Below are 20877 nucleotides of genomic sequence, written 5' to 3'. Positions count from 1 at the left end.
AAGGGAAAAAAAAAAAATCCTCAAATGGCAGAATTTTTTTTGAACTTCCAAAGGTAGTTTTGAATTTGGCATGTAGAGAGGAAGATGTCAAAATAGGCATGGGAGTGAGAGATATCAAAGTCATATCAGTTTTGGCATGAGTGAAGGTAGATGGGTTGGATTGAAAGTTGATGTCAAAAATTACCGTTAACTTGTCCATCTTAGCTTTGACATGCTCTAATAGAACCAAAGAGTCAGGGCTGGCCCAAGCATAAGGCCCAAAAGGCTGGGCCTTGGGCATCCCAAAAATTTCAAATTTTAGGGGCACGCCAATATTATTACTACTTGGGTTTGAATATGACTCTTTTTAAGCGCAATAGAATAAAAAAAAATGCCCAATTGATACTTTTAGTGCTTCTACAAATGCAACATGAGTAATATTCAAGTGATACACATGCGTTCTTGAGATAATACGTATTTGCCAATTTGGAGACTTTGTATGTTGTGTTCGTATGTAATGATTAGTAGAACTTTATATTAGTTTGATTTTCTTGTATTGTGATTGTTGCTATAAATTTTTTTAAGTATTAACTCTTTAAGGGCACACTTTTTTTTTATTAGGCCTTGAGCACTAAAAACTCTTGGACTGGCCCTGCAAAGAGTCCTATAGTTAACTAACTTTTCATCCACCCTATTTTCTCCTAAATTAATTCAATTACTACTTTCATTAAAAAATAATATTAATTAAATGCCTGCCAAATGAGGAATTTTAAAAAATGAAAAAAACAATCTTTTATTTTTAACTTTCGTCCTAATTATTTTCAACTACACTAATTTTTTATTTTTTTGGGGAATTTGTGGAGAAGGGAAGAAACTGGTGTAATTTTTTTTCTCTACACTTTCAGATTTATAGGCTTGAAAAAAAAAAAAGCCGTTTGGGCCAATTGTAACCGTTCAAAGGTGATGATAAAAAAAAAAAAAAAACCGTTCAAAGGTAGGAGGAATATAAAAGTAGCAAAATTATTTGATGCTTTTAGAGTACAGTCACGGGATGCTACGAGCTCCACCACCATCATACATTAATCCGAAATCACCTCATTTTAATCTAGAAAATTGATTCACTCCCCAAGTTACTAATTAAGAAGTGTGATTAGTAATTTGAGGAGTGCAAAAAAATGAAAAATGAACACTCCCTGAACAATCTCTCATATAAAGTGGTAAGTAATAGAATAGGGAGGGAGCGTGTCCCCACAAAAATAGTCCACCCAACCATCCAGGATGGATAGTAGTAGTAATAATGAAGTGGAGTGGGTCAGTTTAAATAAAATAAAATAAAAATTGAAGGTAGATTTCATTAATATCTCTCAAGTTTTTTTTAATGACGGATATTCCTCTTCTGTGTGAGAAATAACAACAAATTTCATGTGATTTCAATGTGCATTTCACCAAATCCCCCAATCCCAACCAATAATAATTTGTCCAAACATGTGATGAAATAAGCCAAAAGTGACTTGTATTGACAAATCCACCATTTCTAATAGAAAAGGAACAATAAAAAACTATTAACTCTCATTTAGTATTTTGAATCAAGATGATTTTTTATCCATTGGAGGAACTGATTTGATCAAAAGGGTAATATTTGTGAATAACTATTGTTTTTTAACTACTCGGAAAAAACTATTTTGTCATAAATTACAAAAAAAATTATTTTTGATAAAAAAATGAAGAATTTAGAGTTTTTTTTATTGTTTATTCTATTATTAAAAAAGGTGAATATATTAATACGTATAAGACACTTTCAACTGATTCTATTACGTATTTGGTCGAACGGTTGGTTGTTTATTGTCGGTGGGATGAACATTGAATTCAAAGAGATTTTATAGTTATTTCTCATACATAAGGAAAGTGTCTGTCATTAAGACAAATCTCAAGGGGTATCAGTGAAATTTCCAAAAAAAACAAAGACAAAGAAGGGCGCTGCTATTCGCAGCCCTCTATTTACTCCCATAGCCCGTTAAAAATTTTCAATTATACTCGACAGTTAGTTACCGAAATTGAGATATATTTTCAGCGTCCAATTACCGAAATATAATATTTTTTTCAACAGATGTTTACCGAAAATGCATGTTCGGCAGTTGTTTATCGAAAGTTGAACATATTTTCGACATGTAGTTACCGAAATATAATCTTGTTTTTAACAGCAATTTACCGAAATGTTATTTATGATTTTCAACAATCATTTACCAAAATTTAGTGGGCTACGGGAGTAAATAGAGGGCTGCGAATAGCGGCGCCCACAAAGAAATGAGGTGGGTCCACGATTTCAGCAACAAAAATCATCCTATTTATCCCTCAGCAAAAAATCATCCTATTTGTCCCTTGGCATGCCCACGTAGATAATAAGGGACCCACACCCTCATCTTCCAGGTGATGCAACTACTGGTTCTCCGCTCAGCTGGCTATTTATAGTAACAGCTTTTCTGGAGAAATTTTTAGTGTCAGATCTGTATTGTGGCGGTAACCGTTGATGATCCGATTTATTCCCCCTATCTCTTCCCTCACTTGATCACTTTTTCTCCTTTCCCTCATTAAAATTTGGACTGTTCAATCGCCGATAGGGTACCGCGTGTGTGGTACCCGTCCGGCACCTAAAAACACTTAAAGAGAGTAAACATTATCCTCATTTCTATTGGTTGAAATAGTGTGGATTTCATCACAAAGTGATATCATGCTTACTAAAAAGTATATTGTAAGAGTGAGACTTACATCATTTCAACCAATAAAAGAGGGTAATGTTCACCGAACAAAATTGCAGTCAAAACTTCTCACTTTTCTTTCCATATCATTTTCCTTGCGTGATACTTTTTTTCTTAACAAAAAGACGAAAAATGCAATAAATTCCCAAAATTCACCAGAGAGAAACATAAATACAAAGAGAGAGAAAGCGCCCTCGTAAATTCCTATCATTGGTTTGAATGGAGGGAGAGGGCTTTCTTCTTTGGCCTAAAACCACCTCTCTCTCTCTCTCTCATTGCGATCTTTGCAATTTCTCTCTCCAATCTCATTGTTTTCTTGATGGGTTTGTCTTTTTATTTTTCCATTTAGAAATGGATTTATGAGGCTTGTGTTTTCAAGTAACCTCATTTTCTCTCTCCTCATTTTTGTTTATTGTGGTCAATTGTAGACCGCGGATTCAATTTTTTCTTTTTGGTTTTATTAATTATTTTGGGTAATTTGATTTTAGCTTCAGGTACACATTGTTAGAAATTCATTTTATAATGGGTTTAGTAGGGAATGTTGTGGTGGTGTTATCTTTCTTTTATTTATATTTGTTTCTCTTATAATTTCTATATGATTTTGGGTAATATGATTATAGCTTTTGGTGCACATTCTTTAAATTGTCAGCAATTCTTTATCGTGGGTTCAATTGGGAAAGGCCTGGTGATCTTTTTTTGTTCTTTTTTTTTTTGACATTATTTTTCTCCAATTTGTTTTTCTATTGTTTTGGACAGCTTATCAATCAAAATAGGGTCATTGTTTCTTGGTTGCCGTTTTGTCTTTTTTTTTATCTTGTTCCCAGAATCTAGGAATCAAGAATAGGGTTGAAATCCTGAATTTGAATTTAGGAATGGTGATTTGTAGGTTTTCCTTTAGTAACCCATATTGTTGTTAATCTTCTAGAGTCATTGTTGGCAATCTATAAATGCAGATGTCATGTACTGGCAGAAAATTTAATTTGTATCTATTTGTGGGTTTGATGGTCTGTCAGGTTAGGCATTCTTGCAGAATGTGAATTCTCTTATGACCAAACATTCCTCTGGGCTTGTTGAATTCTTGGAGGAGGATACATTGCACAAGAGGCTCCTTTAGCTACAAGGGTGCATGAAGGCTAGAGTTTTGGGGCTTTTGTTATTATTTCCTGAGAGGTGGTTACGTGGTAATACAATTATAACAAGTTGAGCCCCTAAAACAAATGACACGAGGAAGGATAAGAGCGAGGTTCTGCCGGAGCAATCTATACACATTTGCATGCATTCGCCGACAGGACGGTGAAAGAGAGGAGCCACATCAATTCCAAGGCCCTGGATTCTCACGAATTGTATTATGCAATGAACCACGTCGCCATGTACAGAAACCTCTTAAATATTGCTCTAACTACATTTCAACCACAAAGTACAACGTCATCACGTTCCTACCCAAGGCCATTTTTGAGCAATTCCGTCGTGTTGCCAACTTGTATTTCCTACTAGCTGCATGTCTGTCGATCACAAAGGTTTCTCCGTTCTCAACTGTGAGTATGATTGCTCCTCTAGCCTTCGTGATTGGTCTTAGTATGGCAAAGGAGGCTATGGAAGATTGGTGAAGGTTTATTCAAGATATGAAAGTAAATTGCGGAAAGCTAGGGTGCATAAAGGGGATGGAGTATTTGGTCCCAAGCCATGGATGAAACTTCGAGTTGGAGATGTGGTGAAAGTGGAGAATGTAGGGAGGTATTCCCGAGCAGGTACATTTAGTTATCGAACACGTGATGTCTAGGAACACGTGGTAAATACGACTAGACTTACCGCCGAGTAGTTCGGTGAACAGCGATATGGACCAGTGATATGAGAAGTCATGGCTATAAATAGACTGTTCGGTTATGATACAGCCGAACAGATGATGTAAAGAACCTAGCACGTGATACGAGTGATCACGGGTTGAAAGCAATGCAATCGATATCCGAATAAATGGTACGTGGGACCATAGTTTGAATATAGACAGGACAGTCATCATGCTAAACAAGTGTTCGGCAATATGGACCAGTGACATGAGAAGTCAATGGTCCAGGAAGGTTGTACGGGCTCAAGGACCAGTTACATGTGAGTTAACTGGTCCAAGACGTCTGTTCGGCTATGAGACGGCCGAACAAAGATGGAACTCCAATCGAGAGTAGGAGCAGAGAGAATACTCTGGAAGATTCCAGAATAGTCATGTCTCATATAGGGATAAAGATCCCAAGAATATAGGATCTGAGAAAGATACCCAACGAGTATGGGATGTTCGGCTCTTAAAGGAAAAGAATCCTAAAAGGACTCTTTTCCATAAACTGATAAAGGAAACGAGACTCCTTGATATCCTGGGTTTCCTATACGAGTTAGGAATCCTATGGCAATAAGGATGCTTGGACAGCAAGCATCCATAAATCTATAAATATGAGGAAAACCTAGAGGTGAGAGGTACGCAATACTGCATTATTATTGCTTTCCTACTGATAATTAGGGCTGAGTTTTCTAGTACGTGATACTAACAAAAGCATCGGAGGGCCTTTGCCACGAGAGGCAAAGGTGCACTCACCCCCTGTCTATTTTGCAGATTAGGGTTCAGACGTCGAGCTAGGGTTCCGGTGAAGAGGCACGAATAAGCCGTTGCAATCCAGTTGATCCGAAGCGTCAATTGTTTTCATCCCCCTACAATTGGCGCCGTCTGTGGGAAACGAAAGAATTCCCTTTTGAAATACGACCATGGTGGAAGTAACTCCAGCAACGCCGCATGAACCAAAAGATGTGTTAGATGAGGGAAGGGACAAATCACCACCTGGGGCTCCGAGAAAGCCCCAGGGTGGGCACAGAAGGAACACGAGTAAGGACCGCCCCCTTACCGTGCATCATAACTCCAAAAATAGAGGAGATGGAGAGACGGCTTCGAGATCCACGAGAAGGAGTAAATCCCATCAAAGGGATGAATCGATCGCGCACTCCAGGAGTGTGCACCATAGTGACGACGTTCTTGATAGGAAGAGGCAAGAAGTCGAGGAGTATGCTCGTCTGATTAAAAAACGAGAGCATGAGATCAGAGAATTGGAAAGAATTAGGGATCATCCGGAGGATTCTGGCCTGTCTCGAAGAAATTCTAGAGGCAATAGGTATGCTGTGGTACCATACAGAAAAGCTCCTTCACGAGGAAGAAGGAGCAGAAGCGGGAGCAGAAGTCCTGTTAGAGGGCGTCATGAAGTTTCTCCACGAAAAAGGGGAAGAAAAAGTAGAAGCCGAACACCGGAGAGAAGGACTTCTTCACGAAAAAGGAAGAGCAGAGACCGGAGTTCTACCCCCGAGGAAGAGGACACGAGAAAGCATCATCGAGACAGGTACGAGAGACCTGATGCTGATTGGGTCAAGACCTCGGCCCATAAGTCAAAGGAGCAAGAGGATGGGACAGTAACTGCACGAGAAGCAGCACGCAAGGCCCTGAGTAATATTGCAGCCTCCCCCTTTACAAGGAGGCTACAAGAAGCAAGGTTGCCGAGCAGAGTGAAGCACGGTGCATTCGTACTTTACGAGACAAATACGGATCCCGTAGCTCACATACAACATTACCAACAGGCCATGTTTATGCATGAGGGGGATGATTCCATCTTGTGCAAGATGTTTCCCTCCAGTCTTGGCAAGGTGGCTTTATCCTGGTTTCATAAGTTGGCCCCACGATCCATACGAGGATGGAGGCAGTTGGCGGAGGAATTCACTGCTCGGTTTTTAACAAGCAGAAAGGCCCCAAAGACTTTTGAGAGTCTTTCTACCATGAAGCAGGAGGAGAACGAGCAGATCAGGGATTATGCAAAGAAGTACTGGGAAACTTTCAACGAGATTGAAAGTTGCAGTGAAGAGTATGCAATTGCTACGTTCAAAACTGGTTTGCCTGTTCGGGGAGAGCTGCGCCGTTCATTGAATAAACATCCAGTAGCCACCTTGGCTAAATTGATGGAACGGATAGAGCAACACGCCAGAATGGAGGATGACATACTCCGTGAGGATGGCAGGACGGTTGCCGAACAGCAGCAGACACCTGCCAAAAAGGTGGATAAGCCTGAACCCAATTCTTACAAAGACAGAAGGGAGTACGGACAGGCTAAGAAAGAGCCATACAAAGACAAGCAAGCTCCTGACCCCAAGTCCTTCTTCTCTATCACTACGGTTTGGAAGGAGCCAATATACAGGATTCTTTATCGAATAAAGAATCAGCCATATTTTAAATGGCCCCCAAGTCTAGGTGGAGATAAAGATGCAAAACGTGCTACGAATCAGCACTGCAGTTATCACAAGGATTGGGGCCATATGACCGAGGATTGTGAGGTATACAAGAGGCACCTTGATGATTTGGTCTCTCGAGGCTATCTCAAGGAGTTTATCCAGGAGGACCCTAAAGAGAAAGGGAAGGTCATGGAACTGGGTTACGAGCAACACCCTAAAGGCGTGATCCATATGATACATGGGTTGGCTGCACCTTATACGAGGAGTGAGGTGAGGCTGTTGCAAAGACAAGTCAAGCATGATCAGCACGTGATGCGGTTGGGAAACAAGAGAGGGCGAGAGACTAATGCATGCAACGAGAGCATGGCATTCAGTGACGATGACTTGGCGGAGGTCCAAATACCCCACAATGATGCATTGGTCGTAACCCTACGAGTTGGGGAATACGACATCGAAAGAATTCTAGTGGACTCGGGGAGCTGTACAGAGGTGTTGTACTATGATGCATTCAAGAAGCTGGGCCTGGCCCAATCGGACTTGGAACAATCAACAACACCTCTAATTGGGTTCGGTGCAGGAGCAGTTTGGCCCCTGGGAAGGGTGACTCTACCTGTTCGGGCTGGATCAGTAGTGTTAAGAACAGACTTTTTGGTAGTCGATGTCCCATCTTCCTATAACGCGATTATAGGGAGGACGTGGTTGCACAAAATGAGAGCAGTCTCCTCGACTTATCACCAGATGGTGAAATTTCCAGGATCAAATGGGATTGAAGTCCTTAAAGGAAACCAGAAGGTGGCACAGCAATGCTTGATTTCCATCATCAAAACAGCCCCGAAGGTCCACCATGTTCACACACTAGAAGTACCAGATCAACCAATCATCGAGGATGTTGGGAGAAGCCCGGCTGAAAAAGTGGTTGAGTGCCTAGAGAAGATTCAGATCAACGAGATTGATCCTGAAAGATATTTTTTGATTGGGAAATCATTATCAGCAAACGAAAAGGCTGAGTCAATAAGATTTCTAAAGGAATATATTGATGTTTTTGCATGGGTGCCAGAGGAAATGCCAGGGGTGGATGCAGACGTGATCTGTCATCATTTAAACATTGACCCTCAACACAAGCCGATCATTCAGAAAAAACGAAGGGCTGCCGCGCAGCATGTAGATGCAGTGATTGAAGAGGTCGATCGTTTATTAGAGGCCAAGGCAATACGTGAAGTCTATTACCCAGAGTGGTTATCCAACACTGTTGTGGTAAAGAGTCGAGAAAAGGGAGGGCATATTTCTGATCTAAAGGAAGTGTTCGAAATCCTGAGGAAGTATAAATTAAAGCTCAACGCCTCGAAGTGTGCGTTTGGAGTTGGCTCAGGAAAATTCCTGGGTCATTTGGTAACTTTGAGAGGGATAGAGGCAAATCCCGATCAGATTGATGCCTTACAAAGATTGCAGAGTCCCAAAACTACCAAGGAAGTCCAAAGGCTGACTGGGATGGCAGCAGCACTTAACAGATTCATCAGCAGGTCAAGCGACAAATGCAGACCCTTTTTTCAGTTATTGAAAAAAAGGGAGGGATTTGAATGGGGAGCAGAATGTGAACAAGCTTTCCAGGACCTGAAGAAGTACCTGGCCGAACCCCCATTATTGTCAACTCCACAGCCAGGTGAGTCCTTAATTCTGTATTTGGCTGTTTCCGAGCACGCAGTTAGTGCAGTCTTATTGAGGGATTTGGGGATCGAGCAAATCCCCATTTATTATGTTAGCAAGACATTATTGGATGCAGAGACGAGATATCTGCCATTAGAAAAACTTGTCCTGGCACTTAGGACAGCAACTAGGAAATTGCCACACTACTTCCAAAGCCATAAGGTTGTGATTCATACCGAGTATCCATTAAAATCACTGCTTCGAAAGGCAGATTTCTCGGGAAGGATCTCGACATGGTCTGTGGAGCTGAGCCAGTATGATCTCGAATATCAGCCACGAACAGCAATTAAAGGCCAAGTGTTGGCTGATTTTGTGGCAGAGTTTTCCCCCACTGTAGCTCCCTTGCCTCCTACGAGAAAGGAGCAGGCGGCTAACACATCATCCTTGAAGGATCAACCTTTTGCCGAACAGGATCCTAAAGAATGGAAGCTATTCGTTGATGGATCAGCATGTAATACTGGTTCTGGAATTGGAATTGTCCTTTTTCCTCCTCAAGGAGTTCTGATTGAACTCTCTGTTCGGCTTGGATTTAGTGCATCCAATAATGTGGCTGAATATGAAGCACTCTTGGCAGGACTGAGAAGTGCGAAAAACCTTAAAGCAGAGCGGGTAAGGGTGTATTGTGATTCCCAGCTTGTTGTGAATCAACTGTCCGGCGAGTACGAGACTCGAAATGAAAAGATGGTGGCCTACGTGCAGGCAGCCAAGGACCTTCTTGATACCTTCGAGAGGGTATATATTGAGCAAATAAGTTCTGGACAGAATGCTCATGCAGATTCTTTAGCTTGGTTGGCTGCAGCAGTACCAACAGAGTTTAAAAGAAGGGTGGCAGTAGAATACCTCAACGAGCCGAGCATTGGGAGGAGTGTAGACTTGGTCTTGGACGTGAACCAAGGACCAAGTTGGATGGACCCAATAATGGAGTTCTTACGAGATGAGATACTCCCTTCTGATAAAAAGGAGGCCCACAAGATAAGAGTCAAATCTGCTAGGTTTTGGCTGTCCCCAGAGGGTAAGTTGTATAGGAAATCCTTTACGGGTCCCTATTTGCTATGTGTACATCCTGAGATGGTACAGAAGTTCCTTCATGAAATCCACGAGGGAACATGTGGGAGCCATGCTGGAGGCAGATCTATTGCCCACCGAGCAATTACTCAAGGCTATTGGTGGCCACACATGCAAGAAGATGCAAAGATGTATGTAAAGATTTGTGAGAAGTGTCAAAAATTCTCACCAATGATTCGAACACCAGCCGAAGATCTGGTGCCTTTGACAAGTCCCTGGCCTTTTGCTCAATGGGGGATGGATATCGTGGGTCCATTGCACAAAGCAACTGGGAATCGAAAATTCCTGCTTGTTGCAACTGATTATTTTACAAAGTGGATTGAGGCAGAACCACTGGCCAAAATCACTGAGCCAATGATTGAAAGGTTCGTGTGGAAAAGCATCATCACTCGTTTTGGGGTCCCTTATTCATTGATTACAGACAATGGATCCCAATTTCAGAAGAAATTCAAGACTTTTTGTGCCCAATATGGAATAAGAAATTTTTATTCCACCCCAGCCTACCCGCAGAGTAATGGGCAAGCAGAGGCATCCAATAAAACTATCCTAGATGGGATAAAGAAGAGGTTGGACAAAGCAAAGGGAAAATGGCCTGATGAGTTACCGTTAGTTTTGTGGGCTCACCGAACAACGCCCAGGAGGTCTACGGGAGAGACCCCCTATTCGTTGGCATTTGGAACAGAGGCTGTCATACCTCTGGAAGTGGGTCTGCCGACCAACAGGACAGCTTTGGTTGAAAGTGGAGGCAATGATAGGGCCCTTGAAATCGAGCTTGATCTTGCCGAGGAGAAGCGAGAAAAGGCCTTGGTACATCTTGCTTCTTACCAAGAACAGCTGATGAAAAGCTACAACAAGCATGTTCACCCTCGAGAATTTGGTGTTGGGGACCTCGTGCTACGAAAAGTGCTCGGCAACACCAAGGTGGCTAACGAGGGCAAACTGGGGGCCAACTGGGAAGGCCCGTATAGAGTAACTGAGATCGTGGGCATCGGAGCCTATCGATTGGCTGATCTGGATGGTGATCCAATTCCGAGGCCTTGGAATGTTCATAATTTACGAAAGTTCTTTGTTTAGAAGTATTAAATTCTGTTTTGGATTTACACTACGTGATTGTGTGGGAATTACGAATATAATTCCTTTGTTCTAGTTTTGATTGTTTTTGCAAAGGGTACGAGTAACGCTCTCTTGCGTTTTACAGATTATGAATACAATCACTTCTTTCGAAAAACTGTTGTGGTATTTAAATACGAACTACGAGTTTGGTTCTCCTTATTCGTATTGGGGAGCAGGGTATACCTTTTGAGTATGTGAAACTTAAAAGCATTATACATTTTTAAGTACGTGACACTTAACGAATACAAGTACGAAACACTTGTATAGAATTTCAAGTATGTGAAACTTGGGTATACATTTAAACACAAGTATGAAAACACTTGTATGTTTTCTTTTAAAAAGTACAAGTACGAAATACTTGTATGGACGTTCAAAGTACGAGATACTTATATGGTATTTTAAGTACGTGATACTTGAGAAACTATATTGGCTTGACTTATATGTAAGCCACATTTAAGTACGTGAAACTGATGTTCCTAAGTATGTGAAACTTGAGGAAAACCTTTATGTTCAAGTACGAGAAACTTAAAAACATTAAGTACGTGATACTTAAACACAAGTATGAAACACTTGTGTGATTTCCAAACGGTTGAGTACGTGACACTTAAACACAAGTATGAAACACTTGTGTGATTAAGTGCGAGCACACTTATATGCCTTAAAAACCATTCAAGGTGGAACGCTTTTTAGTACGTGAAACTTAGAATTCAGAACAGCAAATCTTGTGTGAAAGATTTGCTAAAAGTACGAAATACTTATGCAATCAAATGATGCTTAAACAGTACGAACTACTTAGATTGAAAATTGCATACGAACAGATGCAGCAAACATGGACGCCGAGCAAAACATAAAAGTTATGCCACGAAGGGCCGAATACCTGTTTTAAAAGTTCTGAACCTCAGAAGGGACATCAGCCTCAGCAACAGCAGTAGCAGTTTGTACCTCTGGGATAACGATCTCAGTGGTCACTTCCAGAACAGATGATCGCACAACGTCATTTTGTGCTTCAACTTGTATTTCTTCATCAACATCTGCAAAATCATCAATCTGTTGATCAACGTCGTCTGCTGGAGCTGCAACTTGGCGACTTGGCAGATCATTCTCAACCCATAGGGGAGAATCCTCAGCAACTCCTGCCTTTGTAAGGCACGCCTCCCAGCAAGCAACCCAGATTTGGTCTTGAATATCAGGCATCTGCTCGACATAACTTGATGTTGTGGCGTCAAACCCCTTCTGATAACCATCTTCAAAGGATGCCTTTTTGGTGCTGTCCATCTCGGCCAAAACTTGATGCAGACTCTCCTCCGTGGTCACAAGCTTGCCCTTTGTCTCAGACAAATCAGCTTTAGCTTTATCTCTCTCTCTCTCTAATCTCGTGACTGTTCGGATCAACCTGGTGTTGTCATTTAAAAGCCTGATCCTCTCGGCTTCAGCTTCCTGGAATTTTTGGCCCAGTACGACCATTTTTTGGATAAACTATAGCAAATACCAGAACGTGAGTAACTTTTTTCTTAAAACTTATAAAGATGAAGCTTTAAAGAAGAGAAGTTTCTATTACCTTGATTCCACTGACGAGACCAGTGGACACAAGCCGATCAGGGGGAGACGAAGACTCTTTCTGTAAGTCAACAGGGAGTAACAATCCTTGGGCCAGAGCAAGTGCTGTTTCAGACGAACTAGCACTGTCCCCGACGTGAACGGGACGATCTCCTCTAGTGAATAGAGGAGTCCATGTTTGAGGAAGTACTTGGGTAGTTGGTGAAACGGGGTGATGTGTTTCGGTATCTGCTTGAGACGCAGTACCAGTAGGGTCTTCTGATCTAGGCCGTTTGTCTCTGTGAGCATCACTGGCCTCTATGGTAGTCTCCACTTCACGAGATGAAGTGGAGCGGTTCGAACCTCCTCCGTTGCGACGGGGTGCAGGGGGGGCGTTCCCTGTGGAAGCTACCCGACCAGATCCCCGTCCCCGAGAAGAGACGGTGAGGAGGGAGCTGAGGTTTAAAGGCTGACGTGTCATGGTGCTTGAGTTAGGAGAAAATTGAGAATAACCTGAAGAGGATGATTGACTGGTGTCAAGATTCAATACTGGCTGTTCGGGTTGAAGAGGAATGACCTGTCTGGATCTTCGAACTCTAACTCGAGGTAATGGAACACCTTCGGAAATAGGGATTTCACCCAATTGACCAGCTACAGTTACTCCTGCGTTAGCTCTTGTGCTCCTAAGCTGAGGAGCAGTCGATGTAGAGGCAGCGCTGGTGCTAGGATGAGCGAGCCTCCTGTCGATGACACCTCTGTATGCAGGATCGTATCCCAGAAGTACGTCAGCGTCACGACCCCGACCAGCTGTTCGGGTACCAGGCACGCCTTTATATTTCAGAACTTTGTTAATGTCCTCTGTTCGGATGTTGCTTGGTATACGTCTGGGACGATGATTAACGTTTTCAGCTGCAAAATTCAAATTGAAAAACCAAATTTAGTCCATGCGAAAAGCTACGAGAAAGCGGTAAATGAAGAATTGTAAAAGAGGAAAATCAAGAGCATACGTGGATAGCCCCATATGTGGGGGCAATGGAGCCCCAGCACTTGGCCATCTTCCCCTAAAGGCTCGAATGCTCCAGTTACATAGAGGAAGTCGATCTCATGGTCACGAGCAGAATCTGGCAGATTGAGCACGAAGCGCTTCTCTGCCCTCCTAACTTTGAAGTAGTAAGTATTGTACTCAGGGTTTAGTACTATACTATACCACCACTGGATGTCCCAGATTCCTAAATTGGTTTCTAGAATCCCATTTAGGGCTATAGTCCCCATTATCAGTCTAAAAACGTTCGTAGAAACTTGCATGGGTGTAAGACGGTACCAGCTTAAAATCTGGCGGAGGAGTGGATGAAGGGGGAAACGGACCCCGCCTTCGACAATGGACACGATTGGGATACACATTCTATCCCACGATCCAGCATCCCTATCCGCTCCTAATGGAGCGAGTTCAAGCCCTACGTTTTCAGGGATATTGTATTTCTCTCTAAATGCCGCCATGGCAGCAGGGGTATCACAAAGTTTCCTAAACTTGCTGGGTCTAGGAGGGTTGTCGTCCGCCATGAGTATATTCAGAAAAGAAGAAAAGATGGAAATGGGTACGAATTGAAACCCTAAGAAATGACCCACCAAATCTGAGAATGAGATCTCAGATAGAAACCTAAGAAGAAGAAGGGGAATGAGAGCAAGAATCTTACGAGAATATTGTGACGATTCCCTGGAATCCAATCGAGTTTGCAGGCGGCGGCAATGGCGGAAAGCTTTACGGAGAAAAACTGAAAGTTTGAATGTTTTGGATGAAAAACCAAAGAGAGCCCTTTCAGGGGTTTAAGGGTAAGAGACGGAGACGAAACGTCTCCTCTCACGCCGTTACAGGAAAAAGTAACGGAAAGCAGAAACCGTTCTGACGCCGTTTCATAGAACGCCAGTTCGAAGTTAATGCTAGGCATATGAAACGTGCCACGTGGAGTCGTTTACCCCGAAATGGTATAATGACATAGGCGCCAAAAGGCATCAATAAGATATCGAAATTATTACTGCACGGGATCAAAAGAGTTTGGTCTAGATAGAATTCTGTTTCTAAGCATCATATATTGCCCCCGAACAGTGGTAAATATATGAAGCTGGGGAGCAATTGTAGGGAGGTATTCCCGAGCAGGTACATTTAGTTATCGAACACGTGATGTCTAGGAACACGTGGTAAATACGACTAGACTTACCGCCGAGTAGTTCGGTGAACAGCGATATGGACCAGTGATATGAGAAGTCATGGCTATAAATAGACTGTTCGGTTATGATACAGCCGAACAGATGATGTAAAGAACCTAGCACGTGATACGAGTGATCACGGGTTGAAAGCAATGCAATCGATATCCGAATAAATGGTACGTGGGACCATAGTTTGAATATAGACAGGACAGTCATCATGCTAAACAAGTGTTCGGCAATATGGACCAGTGACATGAGAAGTCAATGGTCCAGGAAGGTTGTACGGGCTCAAGGACCAGTTACATGTGAGTTAACTGGTCCAAGACGTCTGTTCGGCTATGAGACGGCCGAACAAAGATGGAACTCCAATCGAGAGTAGGAGCAGAGAGAATACTCTGGAAGATTCCAGAATAGTCATGTCTCATATAGGGATAAAGATCCCAAGAATATAGGATCTGAGAAAGATACCCAACGAGTATGGGATGTTCGGCTCTTAAAGGAAAAGAATCCTAAAAGGACTCTTTTCCATAAACTGATAAAGGAAACGAGACTCCTTGATATCCTGGGTTTCCTATACGAGTTAGGAATCCTATGGCAATAAGGATGCTTGGACAGCAAGCATCCATAAATCTATAAATATGAGGAAAACCTAGAGGTGAGAGGTACGCAATACTGCATTATTATTGCTTTCCTACTGATAATTAGGGCTGAGTTTTCTAGTACGTGATACTAACAAAAGCATCGGAGGGCCTTTGCCACGAGAGGCAAAGGTGCACTCACCCCCTGTCTATTTTGCAGATTAGGGTTCAGACGTCGAGCTAGGGTTCCGGTGAAGAGGCACGAATAAGCCGTTGCAATCCAGTTGATCCGAAGCGTCAATTGTTTTCATCCCCCTACAGAGAAGGACAAATTTTTCCCTGCGGATTTACTACTTGTGTCGTCTAGTTATGAGGATGGAATTTGTTACGTGGAAACTATGAACTTAGATGGAGAGACAAACTTGAAAATCAAGAGAGCTTTGGAGGTAACTTTGCCATTGGACGACGACATGACTTTCAAGGATTTTACGGGAAAAATTTCATGCGAAGACCCAAATCCCAACCTTTATACTTTTGTGGGTAATCTCGAGTATGATCGTCAGGTTTATTCGTTAGATCCTAGTCAGATTCTCCTCAGAGATTCAAAGCTTAAGAATACGGCGTATGTTTATGGAGTGGTGATATTCACTGGTCATGATAGCAAAGTCATACAAAATGGAACACAATCTCCTTCGAAAAGGAGCAGGGTTGAAAAACAAATGGACAAAATCATTTACATTCTTTTTAGCCTTCTTGTATTGATCTCCTTGATCAGCTCATTTGGATTTGGTGTGAAGACAAGGTTCCAAATGCCACAATGGTGGTATATGCGACGAGATAAACCATCAGAGCTCTATAAGCCTAGTAAACCTCTCTTGTCAGGCTTTTTGCATTGGATTACTACCCTTATTCTATATGGGTATTTGATACCCATCTCTCTCTATGTTTCTATCGAAGCGGTGAATGTCCTCCAAGCAATGTTCATTAATAAGGACATCCATATGTATGACGAAGAAAGCGGAACTCCTGCTCAAGCAAGGACATCGAATCTAAATGAGGAGTTGGGTCAGGTTGACACGATCCTTTCTGATAAAACTGGCACTTTGACATACAATCAGATGGATTTCCTCAAGTGTTCCATTGCTGGTATGGCTTATGGGACTCGTTCTAGTGAAGTTGAACTTGCTGCTACAAGGCAGATGGCTATAAATGTTGATGGTCAAGTCTCTGAATGAACCCCTAAAAGTGGTATGCATGTATCAAAAATTGAGCTAGAGACTGTTATTACTTATACAGATGAGAAGTATAAGAAACCTCCAATAAAGGGATTTAGCTTTGAGGACAGCCGCCTCATGCATGGAAATTGGTTGAAAGAGCCAAATGCAGATGTCATCTTGTTGTTTTTTCGCATACTAGCTATTTGTCACACTGCAATTCCAGAAGCAAATGAAGAGACTGGTGGATTTACTTATGAAGCAGAATCCCCAGATGAAGGTCCTTTTCTTGTTGCAGCAAGAGAATTTGGGTTTGAGTTCTGTAAAAGAACTCAATCCAATGTATTTGTTCGTGAAAGATATCCTTCTTCTAAAGAACCAATTGAAAGGTTAGATCATCAAATGAATAATTTGCTTTCATGGATCGGAGATTGTTAATTAGTGGGGCATTTTTTTCCACATCTTATGTGTCATCTGGAGAATTTGCAGGGGGTACAAAATTCTCAATTTGTTGGACTTTACTAGCAAAAGGAAGAGAATGTCTGTTATCGCTCAGGACGAGGATGGCCAGCTTTTTCTCTTTTGTAAAGGCGCAGATAGGTTTGGCTTATGAAATCCTTTTTCTAACTTTCAATTTTTTCCCCTAATATTCATTATTGGAGGAAGTTAGAGCTGTATAATGATGTCATTTGGATAAACTTTGAGCTTTTCTTATTGCCTTTGACGTTTCAAGGTCATCGTTTTGCTTAATTGACTTTAAGCTATGTTGACATGGTAATTTGATGCATTGTTCCCCTATGCTTGGGTTATGCAGCATCATCTTTGATCGGTTATCAAAGAATGGAAGAATGTACGAGGAAGCTACTACAAAACACCTAAAGGACTATGGGGAAGGTGGTTTGCACACATTAGCTCTTGCTTACCGAAAACTTGAAAAGGTAGAGTATTCTGCTTGGAACAATGAGTTTATCAAAGCGAAGACTTCCATTGGTGGTGATCGGGAGGCAATGCTTGAAAGGGTATCTGATCTGATGGAAAAGGATTTAATCCTTGTCGGTGCAACTGCTGTTGAAGACAAACTGCAGAAAGGGGTACTTCTAAGTCATTGCTAGAAAAGAATAATATTTTTTGCATTCTTGTGTTCCTCTCCAAACTTAACACTGCATTTTCAATAGGTGCCTCAATGTATTGATAAACTGGCTCAAGCAGGTCTCAAAATCTGGGTTCTGATAGGAGATAAGTTGGAAACAGCAATCAACATAGGGTCAGTATTCTATTAATCAAACTCATAACCAAATTAAGAAACAGAGAACTCCGCATAATCCATCATAACTTGCAACTAAATTAAAACTACTGTTTGCGTTATGCAGATTTTCCTGTAATCTGCTTCGACATGGCATGAGGCAAATTTGCATAACAAGCCTGAATATAGACACGTTAGCACAAGATTCTAGAAAGGTATATTTAATTAAGGGATGTGGATAATATTCGGAATTTTATACACTTTCATTTTAGAATTTGTTGCTCTTTGTAACGCATCAGGCCGTGAAAGATAACATTGTGATTCAAATTACAAATGCCTCTCAAATGATCAAGCTCGAAAAGGATCCTCATGCCTCATTTGCATTAATTATCGATGGGAAGACCCTTTCATATGCTTTAGAGGATGAACTGAAGCATCAATTCTTGAACTTAGCAGTAGATTGTGCATCTGTCATATGTTGTCGTGTCTCTCCTAAGCAGAAAGCCATGGTACTGTTTTTTTCTCTTATCAACAGATTTGCTTGCCCACTAGACTTTATATTTCCTGCTAGGTTACTTCCATCTCTTCGTTATGTGTTCTTAGTGCTTGCCTTGTTTTAATTTGTTTGGTCACATCACCAAGTGACAAGATTGGTAAAACAAGGAACTGGCAAAATCACCTTAGCAATTGGGGATGGTGCAAATGACGTTGGAATGATTCAAGAAGCAGATATTGGTGTTGGCATCAGTGGTGTCGAAGGAATGCAGGTCCCTAGCATCTATTAGACTCTTCTTGGATAATGTATATGTGAAATGGTTGGTAAAATGAGTCTAGTAGAGTTTTAATGTTGTTGGTGCTTTTGAAACGGTTTTGTTTTATGAAGGCAAGAGATAACATATCATTTAGTCCAACTTGGAGTAAATTTTATCTGGGACTTGTCTTGTGGCTTGGTCTGAGGTGTGGGCATCAAGAAGTTTTTTGTTTGGTGCCTTGAAAATGTCATCTATTTTATATGAGAAAATGGTGTGAAAAGAGAAAGGTAAGCAATGTACTAGCTTTGTAGGTTGCTTATCATGTCTAAAGATTTTATACTTAACATGGACTTTTCTGGAGGACTTTTCAATGGGGTACCTCTAAATCACTCATAGCGAAATAGCTCCACCTATAACTACCATGGGAACCTTTGTTGTTTTCAATCAAGTAGGTCTTTTTTTCACCATTCAACTTCTTTGTTATGGTCCGGCACTGTCATTTATTTTCTATCATGTAAAAAAAATAGTAGTTGTTTAGTCCTGCAAACCCCAGATGTTGCCATGTGATGATATCAATGGTTATAAATCTTTGACCATATCTTAACCATACTGCCCACATGAAACTGTTAGCAGACATTACCACATATTTTTTCAATGGACCACTTTAGTTTTCCATTAGCTTTCTACAATAGCAATAGTATGAATAATGAATTGGACCATTAACCATGTTTGGGTGATTAACTTTTGTGCTTTGTTTTCCTTTTTATAGTAAGCCTTACAAAATTCATAGCTCGTTTGCAGGCTGTGATGGCTAGTGACTTTGCTATTGCTCAGTTTCGATTTCTGGAAAGACTTCTGGTTGTCCATGGACACTGGTGTTACAAAAGAATTGCTCAAATGGTAATAATTCAAGAGAATGATATTGGTGTGACATGTTAAAGATGATTATTTTTCTTCCCTAATTCAATTCTGACATTGGATAGGAAATAAGAAAAATGAATTGACTTTATAATGGGGTCATATTACTTCTTCGTTAATTTCCGTGAGCACCGAAACTCATAGAGAAGCAAAACCAATACAATAGACTTTTGTTAATTGAACAGAGAAATTACGTCGGTAAATGTTTGGGGACTATTGTCTTCGTTTTTCTTTTCAATGGCTTGTTAGGGAAAAACGTAATGCTATTCTGTTTTTGTTTTTTTAATTGGCCATGTAATGCTATTCTGTTAATGTTTCCTAAGAAGTTTTACAACATAACCACTCCAATAAAAATTTCCTGTTTCTGCCCTTGCATGTTCTACATGCATTGCATAGTTAGGTGCCTTGATGCTACTGTTTACAAACTTTAATCCTTTGCATTCAGATATGTTATTTCTTCTACAAGAACATAGCCTTCGGCCTCACACTCTTCTACTTCGAGGCGTTCGCCAGCTTTTCTGGGCAATCAATTTATGACGATTGGTACATGTTGCTATTCAATGTCATTCTGACCTCACTACCTGTCATTTCACTTGGAGTATTCGAACAAGATGTTTCATCTGAGATCTGCTTACAGGTAGTTCAACAAGAACACCCTTATTTTAAACATTCTTTGTCTTGTTTTCAAGTATTATCCCATGAACACATTCCCCTTGCACTTTTGTAGTTCCCAGCCCTTTATCAACAAGGCCCAAAAAACTTGTTCTTCGATTGGTACCGAATATTTGGGTGGATGGGGAATGGACTTTATTCTTCCGTCATGATACTCTTCCTCAACTTAATCATCTTCTATGACCAACCCTTCCGATCTGAAGGCCAAACTGCTGACATGTCAGCCATAAGGACCACCATGTTCACGTGCATCGTTTGGGCAGTCAACTACCAGATTGCACTCACTATGAGTCACTTCACCTGGATCCAACACCTCTTAATATGGGGCAGCGTCGCCACATGGTACCTATTCCTCTTAGGCTACGGAATAATGCCACCGGTCTATTCTAAGAATGCCTTCCAACTCCTTGTTGAAGCCCTCACTCCTGCTCCTATGTACTGGTGCGCCACTCTTTTAGTAACCATCGCTTGCAACCTTCCATATTTGGCTCATATATCATTCCAAAGGTGTTTCCATCCAATGGATCATCACATCATCCAAGAGATAAAGTACCTCAAGAAAGATGTTGAGGATCAACATATGTGGACTAGAGAGCGGTCCAAAGCAAGACAAGAGACGAAAATTGGGTTTACTGCGAGGGTAGATGCAAAGATCAGGCAATTGAAAGGGAGACTAACAAAGAAGCATTCATCGCTACCTCCACGAGTCATAATGCCTCCATCGTAACATTTCCTGGGATTTTTTTTCTTTTTGGCCCTATTCTCGTTTATAAATTTAGATTTTCTGGACGTTTCTAGATTTTGTTGCTACCTTTTTTCTGAGCTTAATCTGTTTTCTTAAGGGTTGTGTTATTTGTTTTAGTGGGGGTGTGTTGAGGTCCCATTCATTATACA

At 41.3% G+C, this 20877-nt stretch overlaps 1 pseudogene; it reads left to right on the top strand.

Annotated features, from left to right (window-relative positions):
- Positions 1 to 2936: 2936 nt before the first annotated feature.
- LOC131325265 (probable phospholipid-transporting ATPase 4) lies at positions 2937 to 20795 on the top strand (annotated as a pseudogene).
- The last annotated feature ends 82 nt before the right edge of the window (positions 20796 to 20877 follow it).

Source organism: Rhododendron vialii, chromosome 5a, assembly GCF_030253575.1.
Source record: "Rhododendron vialii isolate Sample 1 chromosome 5a, ASM3025357v1".
NCBI classification, from domain to species: domain Eukaryota; kingdom Viridiplantae; phylum Streptophyta; class Magnoliopsida; order Ericales; family Ericaceae; genus Rhododendron; species Rhododendron vialii.
Note: the sequence above shows the minus strand (reverse complement) of the source record. Positions and strands in the feature narration are given on the sequence as shown.